The sequence below is a fragment of the Vulpes vulpes genome, chromosome 14 (genome assembly GCF_048418805.1).
Source record: "Vulpes vulpes isolate BD-2025 chromosome 14, VulVul3, whole genome shotgun sequence".
Classification (NCBI taxonomy): Eukaryota; Metazoa; Chordata; class Mammalia; order Carnivora; family Canidae; genus Vulpes; species Vulpes vulpes.
Genome location: NC_132793.1, coordinates 45,279,906 through 45,288,260, shown reverse-complemented (window position 1 = coordinate 45,288,260; position 8,355 = coordinate 45,279,906). Strand labels below are relative to the sequence as shown.

At 42.5% G+C, this 8,355-nt stretch overlaps 1 pseudogene; it reads right to left on the bottom strand.

Annotated features, from left to right (window-relative positions):
- Window positions 1-1,105: 1,105 nt before the first annotated feature.
- On the bottom strand, window positions 1,106-8,205 carry LOC112922673 (glyceraldehyde-3-phosphate dehydrogenase-like; annotated as a pseudogene).
- Between the last annotated feature and the right edge of the window lie 150 nt (window positions 8,206-8,355).

The following is an 8,355-nucleotide window of genomic DNA, read 5'->3' as shown; positions in this document are numbered from 1 at the left end:
AGTTCATGAGGAAATGGGCACTCACAAACTACTAGCAAGATAACAGGAACAATGATTTTTGAGGGCAATTTGGCAGCAGCCCTCCCCCCCCCCCCCCACCGGAATCCACGCTAAGGAAATATTTACACAAATGTGTAAGGAGACCTGTGCAACAAGGATGGTCACTGAAGTACAGTTTGTAATAGTAAAAAAACAAAAAAACAAACAAACAAAACAAAACAAAACAAAACAAAAACAAAAACAAAAAAATGCAAAAACCAGGGACGCCTGGGTGGCTCAGGGGTTGGGTGGCTGCCTTCTGCTCAGGTGGTGATCCTGGGATCCGGGATCGAGTCCAGCATCCATCTCCTGCAAAGAGCTTGCTTCTCCCTCTGCCTGTGTCTCTGCCTCTCTCTCTGTGTGTCTCTCATGAATAAATAAACAAATCTTTAAGAAAAATGCAAAAACCAAAGAAACAGCAAAAACTGAACATATCCAAACAAGGAACGTTTAATTAAACTGTAGTACATTCATACCATAGCTCACTATGCAGAAAATTAGAAGAGAAAGATCTGTGTGTATGTAGTGACAAGGAAGGGGAAAAGATAGGGAATACATCGTTAAGTAAAATCATAGCTATAGAATGACATGTAGAATATGATGTCATATATTTAACTCATTTCATACAGTGCTCCAAATCTCTTTTCTCTGTTTCTCTGTCTCTGTCTCTCTCTATATCTACACACATGGTATACATATGTATATCGGCATACATAAGCATACATATAGATGCTTGTATTTGTATAGCTAATGCTCTAGAAAGGAATGCACCCAACATTGGTCACTTCTTGACTTGGAACAGGGAAGTGGCCAAAGAAACTTTTATCTTTAGCCTCTCCTGTAATGATTTACCTACATGATTTTGATGGGGGGTACAGTATACTTTCTTGATGGTACATGACAAGGTATGGGTTCCCAAGCTCTTCATTTTCTTCAGGGGTTCTGGGATGGAAACTGTGGAGGGGGGAGATTCTAGTGTGTTGGGGGATGAATTGAGGCAAGGACTGCCCAGCAGCTGAGGGCTTCTCTCTTCTTGCTCTTGCTAGGGCTGGGGTCCAGGGAGCTCTTACACTTTGGAGGCCATGTGGACCATAAGGTCCACCACTTGGTTGCTAAAACCAAATTCATTGTCATACCAGGAAATGAGGTTGACAAAGCAAGCAATGCCAGCCCCAATATCAAAAGAGGAAGAGCAGGTGTCATTGTTAAAGTCGTGGGAGACAACCTGGTCCAGAGTACCTCTGGATGCCATTGAGGGGGCCCTCCAGGGCCTGCTTTACCACCACCTTCCTGATGTCCTCATACTTGGCTGCTTTCTCCAGGGAGCAGGTCAGATCCATGACTGACAACGTTGAGGGTGGGGACACAGAAGGTCATGTCAGTGAGCTTCCCATTCAGCGCAGCCTACTGCCTTGGCAGTGCCAGTAGAAGTAGGGATGATGTCCTGGGCAGCCCCTCAGCCATCACATGACAGCTTCCCTTTTTTTTTTCTCTTTGTGTTTTATTAATTACTTTTGTTGATCTCCATCACAGATGGAATTTTTCACTGGTAATTTCTCAGAACTAAATCCACTCATGCGGAATTCAGAGCAGTGAAAATAAATTTCACACCATAGAGTAGGAAATGACAACAAACAATAAAAAGGAGTGGAAGGGATATTGGGACCAGCCAATAGGACCAATCAGTTCTTTTTTTTTAATTATTTTTTTATTGGAGTTCAATTTGCCAAAATACAGCATATCACACAGTGCTCATCCCGTCAAGTGCCCCCCTCAGTGCCGGTCACACAGTCACCCCCACCCCCTGCCCACCTCCCTTTCCACTACCCCTTGTTCGTTTCCCAGAGTTAGGAGTCTCTCACAGTCTGTTACCGTCTCTGATATTTCCCACTCATTTTCTCTCCTTTCCCCTTCAATCCCTTTCACTATTTTTTATATTCCCCAAATGAATGAGACCATATAATGTTTGTCTTTCTCCGATTGACTTACTTCACTCAGAATAATACCTTCCAGTTCCATCCACGTTGAAGGAAATGGTGGGTATTTGTCGTTTCTAATGGCTGAGGAATATTCCATTGTATACATAGACCACATCTTCTTTATCCATTCATCTTTCAATGGACACCGAGGCTCCTTCCACAGTTTGGGTATTGTAGACATTGCTGCTTTAAACATTGGGGTGCAGGTGTCCTGCTGTTTCACTACATCTGTATCTTTGGGGTAAATCCCCAGCAGTACAATTGCTGGGTCATAGAGCAGTTCTATTTTTAACTCTTTGAGGAACCTCCACGCAGTTTTCCAGAGTGGCTGCACCAGTTCACATTCCCACCAACAGTACAAGAGGGTTCCCCTTTCTCCACATCCTCTCCAACATTTGTGGTTTCCTGTCCTGTTAATTTTCACCATTCTCACTGGTGTGAGGTGGTATCTCATTGTGATTTTGATTTGTATTTCCCTGAGGGGAAGGGATGCGGAGCTTTTTCTCATGTGCTTGTTGGCCATGTCTATGTCTTCCTCTGTGAGATTTCTGTTCATGTCTTTTGCCCATTTCATGATTGGATTGTTTGTTTCTTTGCTGTTGAGTTTAATAGGTTCCTTATAGATCTTAGATACTAGCCCTTTATCTGATAGGTCATTTGCAAATGTCTTCTCCCATTCTGTAGGTTGTCTTTTAGTTTTGTGGACTGTTTCTTTTGCTGTGCAGAAGCTTTTTATCTTGATGAAGTCCCAATAATTCATTTTTGCTTTTGTTTCCCTTGCCTTCCTAGATGTATCTTGCAAGAAATTGCTGTGGCCAAGTTCAAAAAGGGTGTTGCCTGTGTTCTCTAGGATTTTGATGGATTCTTGTCTTACATTTAGATCTTTCATCCATTTTGAGTGTATCTTTGTGTCTGGTGAAAGAGAGTGGTCTAGTTTCATTCTTCTACACGTGGCTGTCCAATTTTCCCAGCACCATTTATTGAAGAGACTGTCCTTTTTCCAGGGGATAGTCTTTCCTGCTTTGTTGAATATTAGTTGACCATAGAGTTGAGGGCCCATTTCTGGGTTCTCTATTCTGTTCCATTGATCTGTCTGTTTTTGTGCCAGTACCACATTGTCTTGATGATCACAGCTTTGTAGTACAACTTGAAATCTGGCATTGTGATGCCCCCAGGTCTGGTTTTCTTGTTCAATATTCCCCTGGCTATTCAGGGTCTTTTCTGATTCCACACAAATATTATGATTATTTGTTCCAACTCTCTGAAGAAAGTCTATGGTATTTTGATAGGGATTGCATTAAATGTGTAAATTGCCCTGGGTAGCGTTGACATTTTCACAATATTAATTCTTCCAACCCATGAGCATGGAATATTTTTCCATCTCTTTGTGTCTTCCTCAATTTCTTTCAGAAGTGTTCTATAGTTTTTAGGGTACAGATCCTTTACCTCTTTGGTTAGGTTTATTCCTAGGTATCTTATGTTTTTGGGTGCAACTGTAAATGGGATTGACTCCTTAATTTCTCTTTCTTCAGCCTCACTGTTAGTGTAGACATATGCTACTGATTTCTGAGCATTGATTTTGTATCCTGCCACACTGCCGAATTGCTGTATGAGTTCTAGCAATCTTGGGGTGGAGGCTTTTGGGTTTTCTATGTAGAGTATCATGTCATCTGTGAAGAAGGAGAGTTTGACTTCTTCTTTGCCAATTTGAATGCCTTTATTTCTTTTTGTTGCCTGATTGCTGAGGCTAGGACTTCTAGTCCTATGTTGAATAGCAGTAGTGAGAGTGGACATCCCTGCCATGTTCCTGATCTTAGGGGAAAGGCTCCCAGTGTTTCCCCATTGAGAATGATATTTGCTATGAGCTTTTCGTAGATGGCTTTAAGATGCTAAGGAATGTTCTCTCTATCCCTACACTCTGAAGAGTTCTGATCAGGAATGGATGCTGTATTTTGTTAAATGCTTTCTCTGCATCTATTGAGAGGATCATATGGTTCTTGTTTTGTCTCTTGTTGATATGATCTATCACGTTTATTGCTTTGAGAGTGTTGAACCAGCTTTGCATTCCGGGGATAAATCCCACTTGGTCATGGTGAATAATCTTCTTAATGTACTGTTGGATCCTATTGGTTAGTATCTTGTTGAGAATTTTTGCATCCGTGTTCATCAGGGATATTGGTCTATAATTCTCCTTTTGGTGGAGTCTTTGTCTGGTTTCGGAATTAAGGTGATGCTGGCCTCCTAGAACGAGTTTGGAAGTATTCCATCCTCTTCTATCTTTCAGAACAGCTTTAGTAGAATAGGTATTATTTCTTCTTTAAACGTTTGATAGAATTCCCCTGGGAAGCCATCTGGCCCTGGACTTTTGTGTCTTGGGAGGTTTTTGATGACTGCTTCAGTTTCCTCCCTGGTTATTGGCCTGTTCAGGTTTTCTATTTCTTACTGTTCCAGTTTTGGTAGTTTGTGGTTTTCCAGAAATGCGTCCATTTTTTCTAGATTGCCTAATTTAGTGGTGTATACCTGCTCATAATATGTTTTTTAAATCGTTTTTATTTCCTTGGTTTTGGTTGTGATCTCTCCTTTTTCATTCATGATTTTATTAATTTGAGTCTTTTTTCTTTTTAATAAGGCTGGCTAATGGTTTATTTATCTTATTATTTCTTTCAAAGAACCAACTCCTGGTTTTGTCAATCTGTTCTACAGTTCTTCTGGTCTCTATTTTTTTGAGTTCTTTTTGAATCTTTATTAACTCTCTTCTTCTGGGTGTAGGTTTTATTTGCTGTTCTTTCTCCAGTTCCTTTAGGTGCAAGGTTAGCTTGTCCATTTGAGTTTTTTCCCAATTTTTTGAGGGATGCTTGTATTGCGATATATTTTCCTCTCAGGACTGCTTTTGCTGTATCCCAAAGATTTTGAACTGTTGTATCTTCATTCTCATTAATTTCCATGAATCTTTTTAATTTTTCTCTAATTTCCTGGTTGACCCTTTCATCTTTAGCAGGATGTTCTTTAACCTCCACGTGTTTGAATTTCTTCCAAATTTCTTCTTGTGATTTAGTTCTAGTTTCAAAATATTATGGTCTGAAACTACGCAGGGGACAATCCCAATCTTTTGGTATCGGTTAAGACCTGAAATGTGACCCAGTATGTGGTCTATTCTGGAGACAGTTCCATGTGCACTTGAGAAGAATGTGTATTCAGTTGCGTTTGGATGTAAAGTTCTGTAAATATCTGTGAAATCCATCTGGTCCAGTATATCATTTAAAGCTCTTGTTTCTTTGGAGATGTTGTGTTAAAAAATCTGTCATTTACAGAAAGTGCCATGTTGAAGTCTCCCAGTATTAGTGTATTATCTAAATATGTCTTAACTTTGGTTATTAATTTATTGATATACTTGGCAGCTCCCACATTCGGGCATAAATATTCATGGTTGTTAGCTCCTCTTCTTGGACAGATCCTTTAAGTATAATATAGTGTCCCTCTTCATCTCTTACTACAGTCTTTGGGATAAACTTTAATTTATCTAATATGAGCATTGCTACCCCTGCTTTCTTTTGAGGGCCTTTTGAATGGTAAATGGTTCTCCAACCTTTTATTTTCAGGCTGTAGGTGTCCTTACATCTAAAATGAGTCTCTTGTAGACAGCAAATAGATGGGTCTTGCTTTTTTATCCAGTCTGAAACCCTGTGTCTTTTGATGGGATCATTAAGCCCATTCACATTCAGAGTTACTATTGAAATATGAATTTAGTGTCATCATAATACGTATTCAGTGCCTGTTTTTGTGGATTGTTTCTTTGGGCATCTTCTTTCTTTTACAGAGTCCCCCTTAATATTTCTTGCAGAGCTGGTTTGGTGGTCACATATTCTTTCAGTTTCTGCCTATCTTGGAAGCTCTTTATCTCTCCTATTCTGAATGAGAGCCTTGCTGGATAGAGTATTCTTGGCTGCATGTTTTTCTCATTTAGGACCCTGAATATATCCTGCCAGCCCTTTCTGGCCTGCCAGGTCTCTGTGGAGAGGTCTGCTGCTAATCTAATAGTTCTCCCCATATAAGTTAGGGATCTCTTGTCTCCTGCTGCTCTAAGGATCTTCTCTTTATTTTTGGAATTTGCAAGTTTCACTATTAAATGTTGAGGTGTTGAATGGTTTTTTTTTTTGTTGTTGTTGTTGAATGGTTTTTATTGATTTTAGGGGAGGATCTCTGTATCTCCTGGATCTGAATGCCTGTTTCTCTCACCAAGTTAGGGAAGTCCTCAGCTATGATTTGTTCAAATACACTTTCTGGTCCTCTGTCCCTTTCAGCGCCCCCTGGATCCACAATTAAATATAGATTTTTCCTTCTGAGGCTGTCATTTATTTCCCTTAACCCTTCTTCATGGTCTTTTCATTGTTTTTCTCTTTTTTCCTCAACTTCCTTCCTTGCCATCAACTTGTCTTCTACGTCACTCACTCTTTCTTCTACCTCATTAACCCTCATTGTTAGGCCCTCCAGTTTGGATTGCATCTCATTTAATTGATTTTTAATTTCAGCCTGATTAGATCTAAATTCTGCAGTCATGAAGTCTCTTGAATCCTTTATGCTTTTTTCCAGAGCCATCAGTAGCTTTATAATGGTGCTTCTGAATTGGCATTCTGCCATTGAAATGTAATTCAAATTCTGTAACTGTATGGGAGAGAGTACTGTTTTTGATTCTTTCTTTTGTGGTGAGTTCTTCTTTCTAGTCATTTTGCTTAGCGCAGAGTGGCTAAAAACAAGTTGTACTGGAATAAGGATGAAAAAGAAAGAGAAAATGGGGAAAAAACAAAGACAAAAAACAAACAAACAAGAAAACAACTCCTCCAAGGAGGAGTACTCTCTGGTTCTATATACTGTATATCCCTCGAATTCCCCTGGAGTTTTCCAGCGTTGCTTGGTCAAGAACTTGCTTCCCGTGTCCTTCCAGCTGGTCTTCTGGGGGAGGGGGCTGCTGTGCTGATTCTCAGGTGTGTGCACCCGAGGGAGCTGCCCTGCCCGCTGCCAGATGCACGGCTCAATGGGAGCTGTTTATCTTGTGAGGCCTCTGTTCCCTGGTGGCCCTGACCCTCCCAGGCACAGGGTGACACAAGGAGGAACAAGAGTGGCATCAGCCAGGTCTCCAGCTCTGTGGAGTTAGCTCCCACAGTAACTACCGCAGTCTCCCAGTCTGCACTGGGAGATGGGGCGGGGGGCGCTGCACTGGGCGCTGCACTGGGAGATGCTCCAGGGGCGGGGGGCGCTGATTTGCATAGCTCAGGGGAGCCCAGTGGCAGGAGCGTCCTCGCTATCCTGTGCCCTCCCTGCCTCTGCCTGTTCCATGGGGAGAGCAGGATCCTAGGCTGTGTCCCCCGGCGCCCTGGGATCCAGGGCCTGTGCTGCTGGAATCGCGCTCCCGAGTCGTGGCTCCCGAAGGAGCAGGGGGCAGCCCCCTCTGCTCAGAGCCACACCTGAGCCTCTCCCGAGGCCCCGCCGGGCACACTCTAGCCCTTTACCGCACTCGGTCCGCGGTGTGTACCAATCAGTTCTCAATTGGTGTTGGGTTTTGCAAAGGCTGGCTCATGATAACTTGTACAACATAGTCCTTTGGGATCTTCAGCTCTTCCAACTTCATTTGTCAGGGAGAAGTCCGCCAGAAAAGAACCATCGCTGGTTACTCGGGTCTATGGTCTTCTGAGTGGCAATGATTGCATGGGCTGTGGTCATGACGCCCTCCACGATGCCGAGGTTGTCATGGATGACCTTGGCCAGAGGGGACAAGCAGTTGGTGATGCCAGAGGCATTGCTGATAATCTTAAAGGAGTTGTCATGCTTTTTGTGGTTCACGCCCAGCAGCAGAAGGGGCAGAGACAATGACCCTTTTGGCCCCATCCTTCAAGTGACCCCCTCCTTCTCCATGGTAGTAAAACCCCAGTGGACTCCACAACATACTCAGAACCAGTATCACCCGATTTGATGGGGAGAGCTTACTTCTGGAAGGTGGAGATGGGCTTTCCATTAATGACAAGTTTCCTGTTCTCAGCCTTGATTGTGCCATTGAATGTGCTTTGGATAGAATCATACTGGAACATGTAGACCATGTAGTTGAGGTCAATGAAGTGTCATTGATGGCGACAATACCCACTCTGCCAGAGTGAAAGGCAGACCCAGTGACCAGGTGCCGAATACGGCCAAATCCATTTCGACTTCCACCATGATGTCTCCGCAACTCGGCGGTCACTACACCAGAAGATACAACTGTCTGTCAAATGGGGAGGAACAGAAAGCCATGATTTTTTTAAATGTACATTTTATTGTTGGGTCTTGTATTTGTACTTCATGTCTT